This window comes from Pteronotus mesoamericanus, unplaced genomic scaffold (assembly GCF_021234165.1).
Source record: "Pteronotus mesoamericanus isolate MK-2021 breed Mesoamerican mustached bat unplaced genomic scaffold, CSHL_Meso_final contig_74, whole genome shotgun sequence".
Classification (NCBI taxonomy): Eukaryota; Metazoa; Chordata; class Mammalia; order Chiroptera; family Mormoopidae; genus Pteronotus; species Pteronotus mesoamericanus.
The window spans coordinates 19,831,999-19,854,674 of record NW_026555247.1 but is presented as its reverse complement, the minus strand read 5'-3'; the positions used below and the strand labels follow the sequence as shown (position 1 = coordinate 19,854,674).

Genomic DNA, 22,676 nt, shown 5'->3' with positions numbered 1-22,676 from the left:
AATCCTAGGGTTCATATCTGATTTTGTCTTAACTATTTGCAGAACTCTGTCCTGGCAGAGTTCTTCCCATCCATCTATATATGCATCCATGCATACATACATAAATCATATTTATTGAATGCCTACTCTTTGCCCAGCACAGTAGTAGGTATATAGGGACATATACAAGAAGTATTCAGAATTGGCCTTCACCTTACAGAACTCATCATTTTACAAAAATCACATCCGATTCTCATTTTCATTATTTTTTATTCTATTTTCCACCACATGATTATGATTATTTTCTCTGGGGATAATAATCTGCTCTAAGAGTTTGTTTTTATTCCATCAACTTGCCACCTAAATCATAATTGAGAATTGCCTAATCTCTCATTTTTGTCTAGAAGCACCACTTTGCACACATCATTTCAGCAACAAAAATCTCTCCTTATGGCCCTCATTTCCTGCTTTTTTTAAAGTCTCTGCACTCTCTGCAAAAATATATATCCCAATTTCATTTATAGTTAGATGCTTACAATTAAAATGCCACTGCCCTTGTTAAGTTGCTTTAGTGATATCATTCTCTGCCAAAACCATGGTAGCTGTAAACGAGATTTGAGACTCATTTTCTTCACAGACCAAACAAAACCTAAATTTATGTTCACAACTGGTGGCCAGTTTTCTTACTTTTGCAAACAAAATGCAGTCCAGTGTCCAGGGACACATGTCTACTTTGCCCATCGACACAGTGATGATTTCATGCCCTTATCATCCTTTTTTGCCCTCTAGAATGTTCTGTCATCTCCCCTGACATCCTCATCATAGTCATCATCATTGCCATTAGACTCAGATCTTCTGACTTTAACTGAGAAATTCAATTTGTCCAGACACAAAAGCTTCTATGCCTGTAACTATGTCACCTTCTATGTTAGCCAGGAAAGAGAGTAAGGAAGAGAAAATGTGTGAGTTGAAAAGAAACACTAAATGGAGTGCTTATTTAAACATATTCTAAAATATGTTTGTCTACTTGACCTAACTACTGACTTAAACGCAATAAGAAGGCATTTTAACACCATTAGTATCTGGATTTCTGCCAGAAGAAAACTCCTTGCTTTATACTCCCTTAGGCTGTGCTGATGAAACTACCTAAAAATGGGGTTTAATAGCACTTAATTCATTTTAAATGTGAAAGCAACCAGTAAAGTGTATCAGATGATGAAAAAAATAAGACTCTAGAGGTTAAAGGAAGTATTCCAGCTGGGACTTCCTTGCTTGTATATAAAATGTGTCGTGATTTCTCTCGGAGTCAGAGGGAGGACTCGTCTTTCATAAGGCAGTGGGTTCTGGCAGGCATTGCTCTGCTCCAATACGAGTGATGTTGCTGCTTCAAGACATGTGATGTGTTTTTCAAGACATTGTATGATGACTGCAGATATGGCTAATGTTGGTGGTCTTGGTGGTGGATGGGGCAGCAGCATACTAAAATTCTTTCCACGCAAACGAAATTAAGCATTCCAAATTTCAGATGCAAAATGCTCAGGGACAAGATGCTAAGTGCTTCTAAAGTGTTTTGTTGAGAGCTAGCATTTAAGTAAACATTACAAATTATGGTTTTCTAGTAAATAATGTGAACTGAAGCCCTTGAGAAATTTATTATTCATAATATACATCATTTTGTCAGCTGGATCATGTAGCTTTTTTCTCAAAGAAATTGACAGAGGTTTTGGGTTGATTGCTGTCAGAGAATGGTAAGTGCTTTTCAAAGATCCAGGCAAGGCCAGGACTTAAGAATCTCCTAAGTTGAACCTTGGTCAGAAAAGGCAGCCTGGAGAGCCAGCTGACTTCCACTGCACACGCTTTGACAGTCTTTGGTTCCTGGTCAGCTTACCAGCAGTGTCCTCAGAAAGGTGTGTGGTCATTTGAGGACCTCTTCTATTGTATTTTCCCAGAAGAGTTACTTTGCAGTGTTTGACAATTAGTCACTTAGGTAGGTAAAATTTTAATTGAACTTGTTTCTTCCCTTTCAAGTCCTCTCACGTATATTTGTATGTGTGCGTGCAAGCATTTATGTGTGAAGTTAGGTGAAATAAAGTTTAACAATAAGTTAATTTTCAATACTAATTGGAGACATTAACAGTCGAAACCATTTTTTTTTTTTCATTTCTGGCCCAGTATAACAAATGCCCTTTCTGTTTTTACTTGAGTTTCAGCATTTAAGAGTATTTGGCTTCTATACTTGATTTTGTTCATTTATGCAGTGAATATTCTTTGTGTTCCAAATATCACTCTGCTGGGCCCTGCAGAACAGCAAGCAGAGAGGTAAGCCCACAATTACAATTCAATAATATACACACTATGGTAGAAATAAGAATGTATTGGAAACATATTTAAAACAAAATAGAACACTAATCTCAATCTTTAAAATCAGGAAGATCTTCCTGGAGGAGGCAACCTTTCAGTGGAGTCTTAAAGAAGGACTATGTAACTAAAGAGGGAGAATTCAAATAAAAGGAAGAGCATTATTTAAGATCACGGAAGAGAAAGAGAGGCCATACCAGGGAATTACCCTTTTTGGGCCTACCTGGAGCTCAACATTTGCATGGGAGTAATACAGAAAATGGGACATTAGAAGTGCAAGATACTGGCTTTAGTGTATGGAATAGAGTTATCTGTGGCAGGAGAAACTAGAAAGCATTTTCTTAGTTCCCTTTGTGGAGACAGGGAAATCAGTTTTCAGTTTTCTCATGTGTAAAATGAGGTACTCAGACTCTACAATCACCAAGGCCTTTTCTAGCTTTATGATTCTGCGATTCTATGAATTTTTGGTACCTTGAAAAAAAAAACATGAAAGTATTCATGAACATATGAATCAACATTCTCTTCTGCAAAAGAAAACAGTTCCATTATCCAAGATTTATATTTGGAAAATTGCTATGGTATTAGAACGTTTCACACGCAATCACATTATTTAACTATTAAAATGATATCTATTGTTGGTATAAAGACAAAAATAGATAATTACATATATTTATTGTTGTTTACAGTTACATTATTTTTAAAAAGTGAGATCACACAACTCATGCTTAAAATATTTTAGTAAATTAAAATGTTAATTAAAACTAGTATCCTGAGGTGGAAGGCAAGACATTTTAGTAGAAATATAATGATGAAAATATAAGTAAATATTAGTCATTATTTTTATCAATGTAAAAACTAGGCCAATAAGATTTAATTTGGGGAGTATGTATGTGGAAATTTAAAAAATAATTTATCAATTTGCTCATTTCTCTGTTCTGCAATAGAACTTTATGTGTGCTCTTTCCAGCTTCATCGTTATTAGTAATTTATACATTTTCATCAAGCAAAATGTCAACCCACTTACACCTAATTAGATGTAGATGTAGATACATATATCCAGATATATATTTTGTCTTGTGTTGCTAGAAATCTGTAATTACTGTAAAAATCTAAAATGACTATATATGTAATGTTACCTCAAGGCCATTTTCCTAAATCTTTTAAAAAGAATTGAGTCAAGTTGTTTAATGATTAAATATTTAAATAAAAGAGAAAAGAAATATAGGAGATCTGAGTAATTATATTTACTTTGAATCATGCAGCAAACACAATGATGAGATGAGAACAAAATTTGGTAGTTCAGAGTCATATAATTACATTGCCATTAGTCCTACCTGCCCTATTGAACTCACAAATATTCTGGTTTTCAAGTATTTCAATTTTATGCCAGAAAGCCTGGAAGTTTCAGAAAACCAGTCCCTTCTTTTAGAGTCAAAATAAGAAATCTTAGTAATTCAACATATATTTGTAATGTGATTAAGGTTTGCCAGGCATAGAATTGAGCATTGAAGTTATAAGAGCAAAGATAAGACAATACTTTGCATATGAACCAAGGAGTTCATAGTTCCATGAGGATACCACACTGTAAATTAGCAATGACAAGCTTTATAATAAATGCAAATAGAAAGTAGGCTTAAGGAACTTTGGAAGGGTAGCTTGAAGGGAATACAACCCCATTTCTGGAGTCCTTAGAAGGTCCCCTGTGAGAGTGATTTGCAAATTGAGACTTAGAAGGTGGAGTTAGACAGAGAAGTTTGGGGTTCTGAGAAGTATCAACATTGACAGGCTATTTGGAGGAAAATAAGTGAAAAGCAACCTGAACGGAAGCATCCAGGGGGTTGATGGAAGGTATGGGAAACATGATCTTATGAAAGCCAAGAGCACAGAGAATTTCTAGAACAGCAGGATTGTCAAAGTTGAAAAAAGTGAGGGAAGAAAATAACCAGAAAGCAGATGATGGGTTTAACAACAATGTCATTGGTATCCTTGTCAAGTGCTAGTTCATAAAACGATCGGAACACAATCCAAAAGACAATGGGTTAAAAAGTGACTTTGAGGTAATGAAAGGAGGCAAATCTTTCACCAAGTGTGGTTATATAGAGAAAACATGTAGTAGGGTAGAGAGAGGGAGGGCTTTGTGGGAGTTGACAATTTTTTTTAATGATATAAGGGACTGATTATGTTTAAATACCAATGGGAAATAATTGGGATCAGGTTGAGTGAAGCAATAGAAGCAATTTAAGAGAAGGTATATTTGACTAAAAGTGGGTTGAGGTTTAGGTAAGAAAGAGGGATCACTTTCAAATAGAAAGGATGAAATTAGAAGGCTATCTTATAGTCAAGTAATAGAGGTATTATAGAGGTATTAGAGGTTAGTGGTGTTCCTATCAAATATCTTATATTTTCTTGTGATGTAGCATACAGAACCAAGGCTGGGGTGATAGGATGTTTGAGATGTTTTGAAACAATGATGGAAATAGCACCATTACCTAGCAACACAAAGGTCTTACTTGTGGTTGGATAATCTGAATTTATATTAACATGATATTGAATGATTTTTCAGCAGTATTTAGAAACCAGCTATTTGAAAAGGAGGACCCTTGGATGGACAATAATGTTGATGTGTTGGATAACAGAAGCCAGACTGAATGAAAAGGGGCGGGGGGATAGGAAAGGCATCATAGTAAAACACTGAACAGGTGAACACACCAGCATAACAATGAGACTGGAATCTGTGATAAGAACCAAGGAAATGAAATGAAACACAACAGATTGCAATGTGATAAAATTTTATATTTCAGAAGTGGAGCATGTTAGTTTGTTTTGGTTTGCTTTTTTTGTTTGTTTGTTTGTTTGTTTTTGTTTTTGTTTGACAAAGCCCATTTTTGGCCCTGCAAGTGGGGAGCTGAAATGAATGCAGTTATTCACTGAGATGAACATGTTAAGAAACTGAAAAATGAATGAGTTGCATGAGTGACTCTGATGCCCTCTGAGTGGTGGTAACACTCTCTCCTTCCCCGAGTTCTAACAATGAACTTAGACAACTGGCAAAAAAAAAAAGTCCTGTGTGTTAAGGCTTGTAATAGCTTACCTTCCTACACAACACCACCCTTCCCACTGTCAACTGCCATTGTGCAATCACGTCCCCTCATTGTTAACTTGTCAGAGGACATCCACAGCCTACAGAGGAAAGTTTGAGGGTAGGCATGCAGCGGGATGGTGGGAAGAGACAGAAAGCTTCCGGAAAAAAAAAAAAAAAGATACAGCCCAGTTTAGAATAAAAGTCAAGAAGAGGCCAAGTGAATGGAGGGACTTAAATCTGGAGTAAGATCAGGTAGCCAAAGTTTTCCAAAATAAAGAGTTCCTGCGATGTTCTAATGGATGGTGAGAGGGCCAAAGGCAGGGGGCAGAGAGGGACAGACATCCTCTCTGGAAAGAGTCATTGGTAAAACTGCCTTCATGTGGCTTAAGAGAGAATCTGACTCTGGTAGGAAAGGAACGCTGCAGGACTATGTGGTTCCCACTTACCATGTATAAATTCTGTTCTCTGCCTTTCATTCATTCCTTTCCCTCTCCCACCCCTACTTCTCTCTTTCCTGCTTGCCCTGCCCTCCCCTCTCTGTCTTTGTTCTCTCTTCTCCACATTCTTTTCTACTTCCTATGTCTTTCTCTTCCATCATAAAATGAAAGATTCAATAAGGTGCATGGATATTAAGCTGTAGCAGAAGAATCTCTGCTGAGACTTTCTTTGCCCTGCTGTGGGCACTGTCTAGAGGAATCCACACTGTTCTCTGTCTGACCCATGATTAACCAGTGGTTCCAATCCAGCCCAAGGCCAGCTGGCTCTGCTTCCAGAAGCAGCCCTTTGCCCAGAGGATACCCTTCACTTTGCTTGCCCCTGACCTTTCAACAAAATGTAATTCTGCAGAGCTGATTTTGGTACTTTATTGCTCGACCTGTAAGTACCATGTAGAAACAATTGGATGTGCTCTTGCATTCATCTCATGTGCCATCTGCCCTCCTCCAGTCTCTGCCACTAAGCCTTTGCTCCTTGACTGCTTGTATGTCCCATTGGAATGGCACATAGCCACTTTCTTCATAATAAAAGAAAACTCATTCCATATATGATTGTCAAATTCTGAAGGCCCGGCCAGCTAGAGGTTACCATCAATTGTTGAGCCATGTCTCATTTTATTGTGGGATATCACCTTTTCCTTATTTCAAATGAAGTGGCAGCTGGAGGAAATTGGCAGGAACACTCTTCTTTCTTCCTTGTGGGAGAGATTTAAAAAAAAAAGAAAAAGGAAAGAGAGAGAGAGATACCTTCATGAATCATGCAAGTTGTCTCTACCATGCCAAGGAAATTATCTTCTCTACACTACCCATCAATACCATTGACCTTTGTCATAAAAAGCAGGTCACTTATATCTATATCCCATTAAAAGGCATCATCTTACAATCATTTCTTCAGTACTATTAAAGTCATGTCAAAAAGAATCATTGACTTATTGTCAAACACATCCAACCTTCCACATTAATGTACCTAGAGACACCTCAGTAATCAGCAGGCAAACAATGTCAGACACCCAGGGAAGCCCAAGGAAGCCAGGGGAAAAATGGTCTGATTTCTCCCTCCCTGGATGACTTGTGCATTTGCTTTCTATTCTTTCTTTCTGTTCATTGGCCCAGCTGATAATATTTAGTTTAGCAAATCAGCGCTTACAAATTTTGAATTAATTTTTCCACTTTTTAACTGTCACTATCTTAGATGTGTCAGTGGCAGACATTCCATAGAATTCAAGAGAATGGAAATGACCCCTCTGTCCCTGCCATGGCAGTGTGTATTAAATGAGTACCAAATGGCTGCTGTTCAAATATATCTTTTGGTGGAATTAACAGAAAAATAAAAGCTTGTTAGAAGTACAGTGTTTCGATCCCCATCCAGAACTACTGACTCAGAATCTGAATTATAAAAAGACACCAGGTTGCCCTGGCTGGTGTGGCTCAGTTGATTGGGTATTGTCCCACAAACTGGAAGGTCGCAGGTTCAATTCCCAGTCAGGGCACATGCCTAGGTTGCGGGTTTGATCCCCAGTCTGGGTACATGCTAAAGGCAACTGATTGCTGGTCCTCTCTCACAACAGTCTCCCTCTCTCTCTCCCTTTTTCTTCCTCCCTTCCTCACTCTTTAAGGTCAGTAGGCATGTCCTTGAATGAGGATTAAATAAATAAATGAATGAATAAATAAGATTTGTATGCACATTAAAGTTTGTGATGCATTAACTTAGCACGTCTCCCTACTTTGTTTTTCTTTGAGCACTTACATTTCCAGATATTCTCTATCTACTAGTATATATTTGTATGAGCTGTACTCTCCCACTAAATACATGATCCATGAGAACATGAGTCTTGTCAGCACTGTTTACCTCTAACATGCCCAGGAAGAAGGGCAGTGCCTGACATTGTCATATGGTTTCTTGAATGAATATGTGAAATATTCCCATTGGCCTTAGGCCATACTCTTAAGGAGGGGGGAAGAAGTGGGATCCAAACTCTTCATTTCACTTCCTATGTACCCTGTTTATAAAACAAATTATACACATCTCTGTCTCTTTCGGAGGCTGAAGGAAGTTCTTAGTCCAAAAATAATTTGCATTCAAACTGAAACTGAGATTTAATGGAATGTAAGGCCACTCCCAGTCTTCCTTTTAGAATATCTACAACATGGGGGTTTCTCAGCGCTGTCCCCAGAATTCTCTTGAGTGATCCTGGCCTATCAGTGGCCACAATTAAAGCCAAAGTTGTGTTTACCCTCTTGGCACTGAATTCGTTTATTTGAGCTCATTAAATGCAAAAAAAAATGGATAATATCAGGAAAATCAACAGGCTAGAAAGACAGGTGCAGGATGTGAGAAAACCAGGAAAGAAAAGAAGAAAATGTAGAGGAGAATATCTATGAAAGGAGGTGAAAGGTAAAGCCAATTCCCCAAAGACACACCGTATGTGATTTTATAGGGAAGAGAGAAGGCACAAGCATTTCTTTTTTCTTCATCATTATTTTGTGTCTACATTATAATATCACAGTCAAACATAACCTCATACACGATAAGTAAGATCATCTAAAGAATCAACCATTGAACATACAGTACATTTTTATTTTCCCAAATAGTGACTTTAACTCTTCTACCAGTGTGAAAATGTACATATTTTCATTTCCTCTATTTCTTGTTTTCTTTTGCACCATTACCTCTCCTAGTTTTTCACATGGAACTCTTTATTTCCAGACAACTTACATCTCAGCAACAAGGAAGCACTAACTAGCACTATCCACAGACTTAAAGTTAGAATTCTGAAACATAATGCAGATATGAGGGACTCTTCCTTTTTACAACAGCAAAGAGAAAGTTCACCTAAGGTATAAGTAGACATCGAACCACAAATGTGAAAGATGAGCTCTGAAGTAGAAAAGAAAATAGCATTGTAATAACTTGAGGAAGAGGGAAGGAAAGAAGGGAGGGAGGGAGGAAGGAAAGAAGGAAGGGAGGGAGGGAAGAGGGGGGAGGAGAGGAGTTTTTCACACTTTCATAATTTGTTCATATATAGAAATATATAAAATGCTTTCTATAATGATTTAAAGACATTTGTAAGTACATTAAGGTATTAAAATAAATATAAATAAAAAAGAAAAAGGTCCATTCTTTTAAAGATGTGGTCATATTGTCTTTTCTATACACCCCAAAGCCCTTAAAACAAATTTAGCCAACTTCACAACTTCACAGTTTTTTTTCCAGAAACTTAACTTGTACACTCATATTGAATAATCTTAACAATTACTTTTGGGCTGGGCTGACATTATCTATTTGAAAAAATGCAGCCATCTGCAAATAAGTTGTATTCACACATACATGCACACTCATACACAGGCGTCATGGACACAAGCCACAAGAAATTCAGAAGAACAAAATTAAACTCAACTGAATGCTTTCAAAACTATTTGCTTATGCTTCTGAAATAGGTTTCATTGCATCTCGACCCTAGAAAAGCGAAGGCAGCAGTGGAAACAAACAACAACAACAAAAAACAATGAATAGCAAATCTGATGTTTTTCAACTCAAGAAGCCACAGTTGATTTGAGAAGTGGCAGAACATATAAGCTGCTTCCAATTTTATTTGAGCAAAATCTTCTATCCCAGCTTTTGTATATGCCTGGCCTCACACATCACGGTTACACACCAAAGCCCTCAGGAGCTAGGCTTTTAGATCAGTGTCAGAGCATTTATATTTTAAAAAATACCCTGAAAATGCCAGCTCTACCCCAGCTAGCATTGCTTCCCCCGTGTCCTGCAGTTAGAGTTGTCAACATCAGTAATATACATGACGTTTGAACTTCTTCCAAGTGACTTACCCACATACTAACTCTCCTGAAAAATTTCAGTGTCTGCCCACCTGCTGTTCAAGTGTGGAGAAGAGATGAAAGATTCTTTTCCCCTGAAATTAAAGAGAACTGAAAACAAACAATTCTGACTGAATACCTCAGTTTGTGCCAAGACCATGTCTGCTCCATCTTATCACCTGACCTGATATAGTAAGTCAATTCCTTGTGCCATCCTCTTTAACACAATCAGATGCATATGACGTTTTTAAGGACTCTTGTGTTGGTCTGATAGACCGTGATTATTACATTGTAGTACCTAAAATAAACTTTAGCACCCAACTTTTTTTTTTGATAGTGTTACACATAATTTAACAGCCTCCATAGGATGAATTGAGGAACCCAATTTCAAAGGAACTAATGCACAAATGCTAATGCTTTACTCATTAAGAAATAGAAAACACTCCTGTATGGTACCTATGAGTAATCTTATATAACACTTTTGACCACACTAAATTTTTTTCATTCTTTCATTCATTTAATATTTGTTCATTCCTATTTTTTTTCTATACCTCTACTTAGGGATATTATATGATAAAGATGAAGGCAATTCAAAATATAAACCTGCCTCAGTTCCTGCACTCAAAGAACTTCTATTTTTTTGGAGGATTAATTAGATAGATATATGGAATAACTAAAATAACAATTAACTAATAATAAATGTTTTCAGCATATGAGGTAACATATGGTAGTATTAAGTCTTACAAAATGGTCTTGAAATTTAGTCAAGAGATACTTGTATAGGCAAAGTGTTTAGGAAGGTGTGAATCTTCAACTGGGCATTTTATAAATAGGTAGAATTTAATTACAGTTGACCCTTGAATAAGGGTTCATATAAGCCTACATATGCATTGTTGAACAGCATAAGGATAGGCTGCCTTTGAGTCTGGAGCACTTCCCATCCAGAAAGGCAGACCCAGGGATTGGTAAAAAACATGGCTGGCTGGGACTCCTCCCTCAAAGATATGCATGGGCAGGTCAGCTTTTTAAAAAGGGGCTCTATCATGTTGATTGACAGATCTAGCAGAAGAGGTAGGGACCATATGTACTTTACATAAATCCATTGCAAAAAAGATGGCTTGTTTGTGTCATATTAGGTTTATTAAGTGTCTACTATCCTACAGAAAATGATGAGAACTTTATTTACTTCAGGTTATTTAATCTCCAAAACAATTCTGCCAAGTAATTATGGCTATTCTCATTTTAGAGATGAGGAAACTGAAACTCAAACAATTAAGCAACTTATCCCAAATCAAGTAACTAATAATTGATGAATCTTAGGTTTTAATACATGTTTATTAAACAGTAAAAAGAAGTTTGTTCATATACTCCTAATCCACCCCCCCACCTCTGACTCCCTCATTCTACAAATCTGATAATTTCAGAGAAAATTTAATCCCGTACTTGGTGACTTCAAACTGGTGTAATCAATCATTTGATGAACCAAATAATTGCTTTTGCTTTCTCATTTACTTTAATTATGGGCAACATTGAGTAACACTAGTTCATATTTGTCAAATGTGAAACAAAAAAAACCCTTTTTAAACCCATTTTAATTTTAAAGTACTCTTTTTGGATCATCTATTGATTCTAAAGTATCCTGCCATTATGTTTCATATGTATGCTAAAGATGATATTGCTTAATTAAATTGTTGGTTTCTTGATGGCGGAGATTGTTTTTCTAATGGCTTTTTATACAGAAAGTCATGATTCTCCTAAGAAAAAACATTTAGGTTTTTGATCATTTAGCAATACTAAATTTCAGTTTAGGGGAAATGACATATTTATAAAACTGTACCTGTCATTTATATCAGGTATTCAGTCTACAAATAAAACATGTTCAATAAATCATTGCAGTGCAATCTGAGGTGAAAATGCATGGAGTGATTTTTGAAGTGCTGCTCCTTCCTCGGCACTGAAGAATATCTAAAGGAGTATTCATGGTTTTTTGGCCTCAAAGAACTTGAAACATTTCATACGTAAAATATACTCAAAATAAACGCGGCATAAAAACAAAGTATAATGTAGGCAAAAATAAATAAATAAGTGGCATAGGGAATGTGTACTGAAGAACTTCAGAACAATAAATCAGTGTCGGCTGGAAAATGTAAGAAGAGTATGATGGAATCAGTGAGGAAAGACTTAAGATAGATTATAAAGGAACATAGATGTATATATGAGCACATCAATGCTTGTTTAACTTAAACTCTGCTAAAAATCAGGCGTATTTCATCATAAAAGTTGCTAAGTAAAGTAAGAATAATTGGGGTAAGGGCTTTATTTTAGCCTTGGATGTTGCAAAAATATATATATTTTTGAAATCATTTTATAGAAATCATTCATCAAAAATTCCCATCAATTATTCTATTCCTGCTTTTCTCACCACATCTGCAAGAAAACAAAAAGAATTATTTGGTAATTAACATTTTTCTCTGTAGTGAATGTCTAATCACCTTAAGAAAACTAAGGTTGCCTTGAGTAACAAATAGATCACCCAGATCAGATTTTGCTTTTAAAAAGTGATTTAGCTTTTGCAAAAAGGAAAGGTCCCCTAGCCTTCCATCATCAAGTCTTCACTAACTGGGAATGCAGATAATGTGTACAGCAACCTTTGCTCTTCTCTTGCTTCAATTTAGCAAACTGCTGAATGATTAGGGACCAAGGTCTATATTAGTCTTGCCAGATCAATTTTGTAAAACTGCTTAGGACAACACCTTGTCATTTCCATTTTGGCCAGCAAAGCAAAGTAGGAAGAAAAGAATAAGCAGGCCATTGGCAACAGAAAATGTACTCTTCTCAAAAATGGGAGAAAATCTGTTCAACTATTTCCCTTTTTTTTTTTTTTTTTTGAGCTATATTAAGGATCTCATGGCTCTCTGACCTTTGTTGTCTAACTTATGGCCTGTGGATTCTGAAAACATAAGCTCTGTTTATTAATAATTTCAAAGATCTATTTTACCACTGGAAAAACTGATTAAATACAAAAGATATATTTTAGCTCTAAGAAGCTGGGTGTTTTGGATATCTGAGTGTTTGGGGATGTGATTAAAGATGTCTGGATAGAAAGACGTTGGTCCGAAACCCAGAATACATCTGAATATTTATATTGCTTGGGATTCGTTGGGTTTCCGTAACCTAAGGATTTCTATCTTTTGACAAATCTGGTATATTTTCAGCATTGTTTCTTCTAAGCACATTTCTCTTTCTATTATATCTTTTTGAAATTCTGATTGCATTCATGTCAGATTTTTTTACTCTATCCTCCATGACTTTTGACTTCTCATATTTACTATCATCTGATTGTCTCTGAGCTGTATTACAGATTAAAAAAAAAGTTGTCTATTTTCCATGTTTCCAATTTTCCCTCTAGTAGTATCTAATCTATTAATGCATCTTTTTTTATTTTCCAATATTTTATTTTATTTCTCTATGTACCATTTACTCCAAACCAAGTTAATAATACATGCTTTCTTATTTCTTGCTCACATTTTTAAACACCTCTTTTTTGTTTATATATTAAACACAGTTATATTTTGTATCTGTTGTGTCTGATACTTACATGACGTCTTTGTGATTCTGATTCTACTATTTTTTGTTTCTTCTATTTTTAACTCATTATCACACACACGTTTTTACTATGAGCTTCTTATTTTCCTTTGAACATTATTTTTGTGGTAGTTCTTTCTTCACTTATTAAGGTAGCATCCTGCAACAGATGAATTACAATTGCTTACAGTCAATGAAAGTTGGTATATATTGGGTGGGAGTAGGAGGGCTCTTCCAGCTGAGGAACATTTAAAATTAAATTCTTTACTTGAGGTTTTTCCAACTACATAAGAAGAGTAAAATAAGATCACAAACTTACAAGAAGGCAAGCTTGTGGTTATAAATGCTCAGAGATATTTTCCTTACTTTTTTAATCTACCCACTGTTAAAGTCAAGACAGGCAAGTTTTCTTAACTTCTCCTTTTTGCAGTGGATGAAGCCCTTTGGGCTCCTAACTTTATGAAGTAGTCTAGTAGACTCTCCACCTTGAATTAGCCTATGCTTCATCTCTTGTTTTGTGACTGAGATTGAAATATTCAGAATTCAAGAAGACTTTTGTACCCAATTACCTCCCTGGTTTCTGGCCTTCATTTCATTTGGGGAAAAAAAAAAGTTTAAAAAATTTTATATGATGTTTTAAGAGTCCCTTACTTTTTAATTCAAGATAATCACTGGGTTAGGAACATGAATTACATTTGACTATCAGCCTGAATCTTGATAATCTGACTATTTCCGAGGAAGAAATAGAGCTAAGTTATTTGCAAAGTTGTTCCCTCAGTTGGGCAACTAAAAAGAAGTCCTTGTGTACCAAGAATAGAGACCATCAACTTGTTAACCAGGGTAGTCCCAAAAATCTGAAACTTGAGCTCATACAACCTGCCCCTCATCACAATCCTCATTACCCTTGTACCAAGGAAAAATATCCTTCCCTACTTCTCATATAATTTTCAAATTGTCTTGGCCGTGGTCTTTCCCTGTATAAATTAATTGATGTAAAATAAACTTGATTTCACATTTTTAAAGAAAATTAGAAGATTAGAGATAATGAGGCTGTAACTTTGCCTCTGAAAATTCCATTTCTTCCTAGGAATGACCTGGGTAGAGATACACCCTAGGAAACATTCTTCTAAGAAAAGAGGAGTGACATACATTCATTTAGTGGTTTCTTCTCATCAAAGATACAGCCTAAACTTCTCTATGCTTTTTAATATCCTCAACCTATATAGTTTAATTCCTACCTTTCTCGCCCCGCCTTTTTTCATTTGTCTTAAAAAAGTGTTTATTGTTATTTAAACATGCCAAAGTATTTCTTACCTTTTTCTTTCTGCACACCCATTCTCCTCCTCTTCTTCAACATGTTAAACTCTTATACTCCAACACGTATCTTAATTGCTCATCTGGTTATGGAGTCTTCCTGAATCTTCTCTTTATCCTCTGCCCTGAGAAGTGTTTATATCTTCCTTTAGGTTGGCACTATACCTTTTATAAAGGTCTATTAAAACAGCTATCAACCATAATCAAACAATTTATGTATAGTCTTCTATCCCTTAATGTCACCAAAGCTCCTTAAAGGTGAGCTGCAACTTTTTCATCTTTATATGTTCAATGTGAAAGAAAATTATAATTACTCAATGAGCGATTGATTAATGAATTAATTAATTAACATAGAAGACACTGTCAGTACCTGCTTTCATGATCTTAGGTATGTATAATGACCCAAAATCAACAATATAAAACACCGATCAACCAATGTAGTCAGAGATCCATGAGGTGTAATACAGAAACCAGCTGTTACAAGATTGCGGGTATTTACTTCAAGCTAAGGACTGCCTTACTATACATCTTACTATATGTCTTCTTCCTTGATTAATTATGACATCAGCCTGGATGCTGTGAGAGTTGCAATATCAATACCCCGAAGCCCTTCCACTTGCAAGATTCTAGTTAGAGTGTTGCCTAACATATGTATAGAGCAGTATTTTCAACATTTTTTATCTCATGGCACATATGAACTAATTAATTCAATTCTGCAGCACAGCGAAAAAAATTTTTTGTCAATCTGACAAATAATAGTTATAATATTGGTTCGTTTACAGCAGACGGCTATTGTTGTGTTGGCTGTGGTCATTGTTGTATTTGATAATCTAAAGGAAAAGAGTTCAGTATCCCTGACTCAAAGGTCAGGTATTGCATGTTTTAAAAATTCTTGTGGCATACCTTTTGAAAATCACTGATGTAGAGAAATATATTCTGCAGTTAATTTGATTTCATTTGATTTTCTCCAAAATTCCTGGTGGATATTATGTCAGATATAACTATATTAATTTTACAAACAATGGTATTTTGTAGAGGAAGAGTAAGTGTGTCAAGATTAATCTCTACATTCAATTACTGTTTGTTGTTCAGATTAATTTGGTAGTGGGAGAACCAGGACTTGCCTCCCAGTAGTCAGAATAGTGGTCTGAAAATTAACCCAACACAGCCAGCTGCTTTATATACACACAGCTGAAAATTCAGAAGAGTTCTCTGAACACATTAAGATATTTAACAGTTTAGTCTTAAAAATATCCCCATAAAACCACTACATTGCCAAATGAGTGTTCTAGCTGGGCATCTGAATCTATGTTTCGTCTCTTTGACGATTGTACTTGTGCCACAGTGCTTGATTCTTTGTTGTTATTCTTTGGCTTTGTTTTTTTGTTTTTATTTTCTATTTGCTTGCTTTTCTGGAATTTTAATTAAAAACAAAATAAGAAAATAATTGTTGCTCTCTTGTGTTTATGAGGTTTAAAAACATTGAAGAAGGCTATCCATCATCTTAGGTAAATAGTCTAGATAAGAATGAAAATTAAGCGAATTTCTGGGGAATGGTAAGAGTTGGGATGTGCTTACGAAATAAAGATTCAATTGCTCATTGAACTGCTGGGCAGCAGCAGGGCCTGTGAGGGTGAGGGAGCCTTGGTTGCTGAGAGCTATGGGGAGAACAAATAGACATTTGTGTGTGTGAGTTGCTTTGGTAGTGGGAGGCATCAAATGAATATGAGGCGATGTTCAACCCCATTGTGTTTATATGAATACACATTACCATTTCCCGCAAAGAAGCTGATAACAGCACCTTGATACTTTGCTATAAAATACATTGAACATTTTCCTGCATGCTTTACTCCCTTTAAAATGGCTCAGGAATGGGCATGCAAAGTGCCATTGCCCCTCAGTAACATTCTCTTTCCCCAAATGAGAACCCATTGGAACACACCGTAGGGGTGTTTCACTGCAAAATGCTTGGCACAGACAACTGGAGCAAATGAAGGATTTTCCTTTAAACCCAGCAAGCAGGATTGGGGTTTGTGTGTGGTAGGGGTGGGTTGGTGCTCATTGTTTTTTGTTCTCTCTCTGTTTCTATGTTAAAGCTTACAGGAGCAAATAAAGAGCAAGGGGATTTAATTATGTGTAAATGGAGGACAATGAAGAGTCCTTAGGAGTGTAATTAGCTATGGTTGTAGATGTGTGCATCCTGGTAGTTGCATTTTATTTGCATAGAAATATAAAAGTACAGAAACACACAGGTTTTGGACATGGACAAAATCTAGGGACGCAGAGGCACATTCAGAGGTTAGCACAGTATTGTGCAGATCTCATGTGTTAGCACTGACTTCATTAAATGTAAGTGAAATGAAGCCCCTCCCAATAACAATAGCAATAGTAATAGCAAAGATTTAGCCAATAAAAGAATCTCTTTTGTAGCAAGGTAACAATATTTAAATATACTCTAATAAATCATTTTAAAAGAATAAAAGAACAGGAAATAGACTACAATCTTAACTATGGCTGGAGATTTACTCCTAGCTCAATGCCTTCTGCTTCTAAGCATCCAGGATTGGAAGCTAGAGATACATTGATGCAATTAGAAAGTTAAGATCATGATGGTGGTATATGAGAAGTGAAAAACTACTCTATCATGGTTGAGGTGCTGTAAAACAAATATGTTTCTCTCTATATATATTTTATTAAAGAAATATCAGTATATATCATGTGCTTGCTTAAAGTGATGGATTCCTGCAGCCTGGAAATTTCTTCACTTTTCATAACCATCCTTAAAAACCTGTCCTAATACCTAATAATAACTTCTCTCTTGTCAATAGTTATTGCTCAGTCTGATCACCTAAATCCTTCCTTTCTCCTTCTTGGTTCATTTCCTGCTAATCTGTCTTTGGTGAAACTGAAGGACAGTTAAGCTTTTTATTTTCCTTTATACCTGATCATTTTTTATCGTGGGTCTTTCCAATTCAGAACAGATCCCATGGCAAAGAGATCCCGCCCGCATTTCTCCAGAGAAGGGGAAATTTTCTTTCACTGAGAAAGGCCAAGCAAGTTTCAGTGACATGTTATTAAGAACATTTAGGTAAAAGATTATCAAATGACTTAAGTACTGAAAATGGTTGCTTAGTGACAAGGAGAATCATACAAATATTAAGAGAAGATATCAAACAAGCAAAACTAAGAATCACTTAGATGAAATAGATAGGCAGAAAGAGAAGAATTAGACCAGGAACCCTTCACCTGTGTAGGCAGACCATACTGAAAAAAATCAAAGGAGCATTGAATTTGGTAACTGAAGAAACAAGGGAGAAAAAGTTACAGATAAAATTTGTGGAGATGGAAGAAGTATGAGGACAGACTCTACTTGAAGATGAAAGCAAATAACGATGTCAAATTTTACCTGAATCCTGTGCTAGCAGAAAACAATGACATTTAAGAAATCTCTCTATGCATTTGTGTTTGGCTAACAACAAAACATATTTAATTCACACATTTAATATTCACATATTTAATATTAGACACACCTCCATGCTTCCAGATACTCCCTTGAGACTCATGGATCACTCTCTCACCTGCTTGCCTCTATAAGAACCCTCCCCCCTTTCTTTTCATTGAGATTTTCCTCATTAGTGAATATAATCAGTATTCAATAGTCTGAATAAAATCATCTCCTTATTTTTCTGGTGTATTTTGTCTTTCACAAAACAATACTTTTTTTTTAAAGTACCAATTGAATCTACAAAAATTTATTCCTCAGTAGTACCACAATCTAGGAAATGATAATGACCAAGTTTTTAAGAAAGGAAGGAGAAAGGAGTAAGAGTAATTTAAGACTATTAAAATCTTTATCTTTTCTGATGAAAGTTGCCTCTGAGTCTAACTCAGGAGACAGAAGTATCCTAGAGCAAGGGTGAATTATTTAGTTTGAGTCTCCACTCAATCCCCAATCTCTACAGGAACATCAATAAGCAACATGGGCTAAGAGAAGGATCTCGATATAGGTAATTCCACAGTCTAATTTGTATCCTCCTCTATCCTTCTGTGGTCCTCCAGAATTAGTGTTGGAGAAGTGACTGCCAGTCTAGAAAGTGGGCTTAGTAGACACTAGATGATCATTCACTCATTTCTGGAGATGGGGATAAACGCAGTCACTTTTACACCACCCTACTCCACTCCCACTTATCCTCTGTCAACCCTGAGAGCAGGATTTTTCCCCCAGTGACTTCTTGGTATACCTCACCTTGGGGTACACAGTCACTCTGCTGAACTCCAAAAGCAGAGAGTCTGTTATAATCAACCAATCAACTTCATCATATTCTATTTTATGGCACCAATTCACTGTCTTTAATTAATTTTTAAATAAGAAATATATATGTGTATGTGTGTGTGTGTGTATACACTCAAGACAACTGTAAATATGCAAACCATATATAGTTAAGATTAAGTTTGTTTTTCTCCTCTGACCCCTGGTTTTTGTTTCACTCCCCAGAGGCAAACATGGTTGTTAAATGTGTTAAGTACTTTAAGCATTTATATGACATGTGTGCATGAGTGAGAGAGAGGAGGCGGGGGTGGGCAGGAGAAATTTATATATATAAATTTTATATATTTATATAAATATATATAAATCATAGTTAGTTCACTATTTCCTCATTTATATATAATATCTATATGTTTTGTGAGGAAACACTATATGTCACACTATCTGTTTTGTACTTTGCCTTTTTATTTTCAAAGTAATATATACTGAAGATCCTTTCATATCAATACTAAAAAACTGCCCCTTAATTTTTAATAGCCACAAATCACAAAAATCCAGCAGATGATGTGCCATAATATATTTAAACAATCCCCAATAATTGGGCACATAAATTGTTTCTAATCTTTTCAAATATGTAAAAAATTGCATGGAATTTTTTGTTCACACATAGCCCTTTCATGTTTGCCTATATATATGTAGGATAAATTTCTTAAGAAAGAATTTCTGAACCAAAGAGTAAATGCATTTGTATTTATGACAGGTATTCCTCAATTGCCTTCTACAGGTGTTCCACAATTTTACACTTCCTCTACATTACTTCCTTACTTCCAAAATGACACACAGTGGACTCATCATTGTAGTCTGAGTATACAAATAATTAAAATGTTATTTGTTTGTAAATGAAACGTTCATTCCTCTTGTTTTGAATAATTACTTTTTTTAATGGCTATGTCACCTTCCCAAATAGATAGTGGTCATCAAGAATGCCAAAATAGTGTGTGTGTGTGTGTGTGTGTGTGTGTGTGTGTGTGTGTGTGTATTTACCTGATGTGTCAGGTAAAAACTAACATCTGAAGGCAATAATGCAAGTCTTCCCCGCTGTAGTAGATCCCAAAATCAACTACTTAAGAATCTTAATCTTCTCCATTTAACAAGAGACTGCTTTTCTTCATTGTTGTGTATACAAATAAATCTGTTTTTGCATTATAAAAAAAAGGGATCGGAGGTGCATTGTGGGGAAAAGGCTATCACCTCTTTGTTGTTGGAACCTCAGTCCTTGCTTGTGTTGAAACACCGCGGATGAAATGCTGGAGCGAGATAGCGAGCTGCTCTCTAACCCTTTTTGGCCCTAGATGGCCAGGATGCGGCTGATCCTCGCTCCTTCCACCAATCAAAACTCACCAATGAAGACTTCAGGAAACTTCTCATGACCCCAAGGGCTGCACCTACCTCTGCATCGCCCTCCAAGTTACGTCACCATGAGATGCCAAGGGAGTACAAGGAGGATGAAGACCCAGCTGCACGAAGGAGGGAAAAAAAAACTTATTATGCCAAGCTTTGCCAACAACAAATGACAGAGAGAGAAAGAGAGAGAGAGAGAGAGAGAGAGAGAGAGAGAGAGAGAGAGAGAGAGAGAGAGAGAGAGAGAGAAACTAGCGGGGAAGTACTAGGACCGAGCCAAGGAACGGCAAGATGGTGTGAATAAAGATTATGAGGAAACTGAACTGATCGGCGGCACAGCTATCTACAGGGCTGTGGGTCCGACTGCTGAGGCGGACCAATCAGCTGCAGAAAAGAGAAGACAGTTGATCCAAGAATTCAAGTTCTTGGGTGGTGACATGGAACACACCCATTTGGTGAAAGGCTTGGATTTTGCTCTGCTTCAAAAGGTATGAGCTGAGATTGCCAGCAGAGAGAAAGGGGAGGAGGAACTAATGGAAAAGCCTCAGAAGGAAACCAAGAAAGATGAGGATTCAGAAAATAAAACTGAATTTAAAACACATTTGGGCCGCACTGTTTACCGCATGCTCTTCAAAAGCAAGGCATATGAGCAGAATGAGCTGTCCCTGCCCGGCCTCGGGGCCTGTGTGGCAGACCTCGATGGTGAGTATGCTGACACACACACCCCCACCACTCTCATCTGCAGCAAAGCTGATTGCCCCACATGGAGGCCCAGGCCGCACTGGCTACAAATGACATTGTCATCAGCAAACTCACCCAGATCCTTTCCTACCTGAGGCAGGGTGTCCGCAAAAAGAAGCTCAAGAAGAAGCACAAATGGAAGCTAGAAGAAAAGAAACCCCCTGAGGCTGACATGAATATATGTGAAGACATTGGAAATTACGTGCCCTCCACAACCAAGACACTTCGGGACAAGGAGCGGGAGAGCTCGTGAACGGGAGCGTGGTCGGGAAAGAGGCAGAGATCCTGACAGAGAGCGGGAAAGAGAACGAGATCGGGAGCAGGACCGAGAGAGAGACGAAGGGAAGAAGAGGCACAGCTACTTTGAGAAGCCGAAAATGGATGATGAGCCCATCGATGTTGACAAAGGACTTGGATCTGCCAAGGTGTTGATCAAATTGATCAATGAAAAGTTTGCTGGTTCTGCTGGCTGGGAAAGTACCAAATCGCTGAAGAAGCCAGAGGACAAGAAGCAACTGAGAGATTTCTTTGGCATGTCCAACAGTTATGCTGAGTGCTGCCCAGCCATGATGGATGACACGGCTGTAGACAGTGACAAAGAGGTTGATTATAGCAAAATGGACCAGGGTAACAAAAGGGCCCCTTGGGTTGCTGGGATTTTGATACCCAGGAAGAATATAGTGAGTATATGAACAACAAGGAAGTTTTGCCCAAGGCTACATTACGGGTATGGCATCAAAATGTCTGAGGGACCGAAAACCGAGCACTTCAAAGAAACCAATGACAAGGCAGAGCTTGATCATCAGTGGAAAAAGATTAGTGCGACCATTGAGAAGAGAAAGAAGGTGGAAGCTGATGGAGTTGAAGTGAGAAGGTCAAAATACTAATCATCAGTTCCAATTCCATGAAGAGTCTTTATAAGGACATGCTCCGCACTGCTTGCTTTCTACAATTCCCAAAGTGGCAAGGTGTTTTTGTTTGTTTGTTTTTCTCCATGAATGTATATAAAATATTATTGTACAATCATTTGGTTTCATTAAAATTGGTTAACCTGCAAAATATATACACACACACACAGAGACACACACACACATACACAACATACATATACAGTTTTTTTTTATTTATAGATTCTACCTCAAGGTTGATTAGGTATCCCTAGAATGTGAATTCACTGTGCCTGACTTCTTTCCTTCTTATTTCCAAGGTGGCCTCATTATGAATAAGAACAGAAAATGATTCTCACCTTCCTCTCGGTGCTGTTGATATTTAATGAGGAGTGTTGAGGTAGAGGATAAATATAAACTCAATTTCACATGTCAATAGAATGAGAGTGGGTATATGTAAACGAACTTTTTGACAGGATGTAGAACTTAGAACTTTTGTGGTGGGAAGTCTTCATTTGTGAAGCATGTATTCCACCAGGGGAGTTAAACGATATTTAATGCAGTTTTTTCTTAAATTAAATTAAATGGTCAAATGGTCCCCAAAGAGAAACATATATACTTCAGATTCTGGTAGGATGGTGACTTACTCTAAAGCAAGTAACTTTTGAGTAAATTGGAATTGTCTCTGATTAGACATGGGGGAGGAAATGAATTGATATACTGGTCTAATGAGTAATATTATTAAAAAGCCC

At 36.7% G+C, this 22,676-nt stretch overlaps 1 pseudogene; it reads left to right on the top strand.

Moving 5' to 3' along the window:
- Positions 1–20,199: 20,199 nt before the first annotated feature.
- On the top strand, positions 20,200–21,924 carry LOC129078881 (protein Red-like; annotated as a pseudogene).
- Positions 21,925–22,676: the final 752 nt, after the last annotated feature.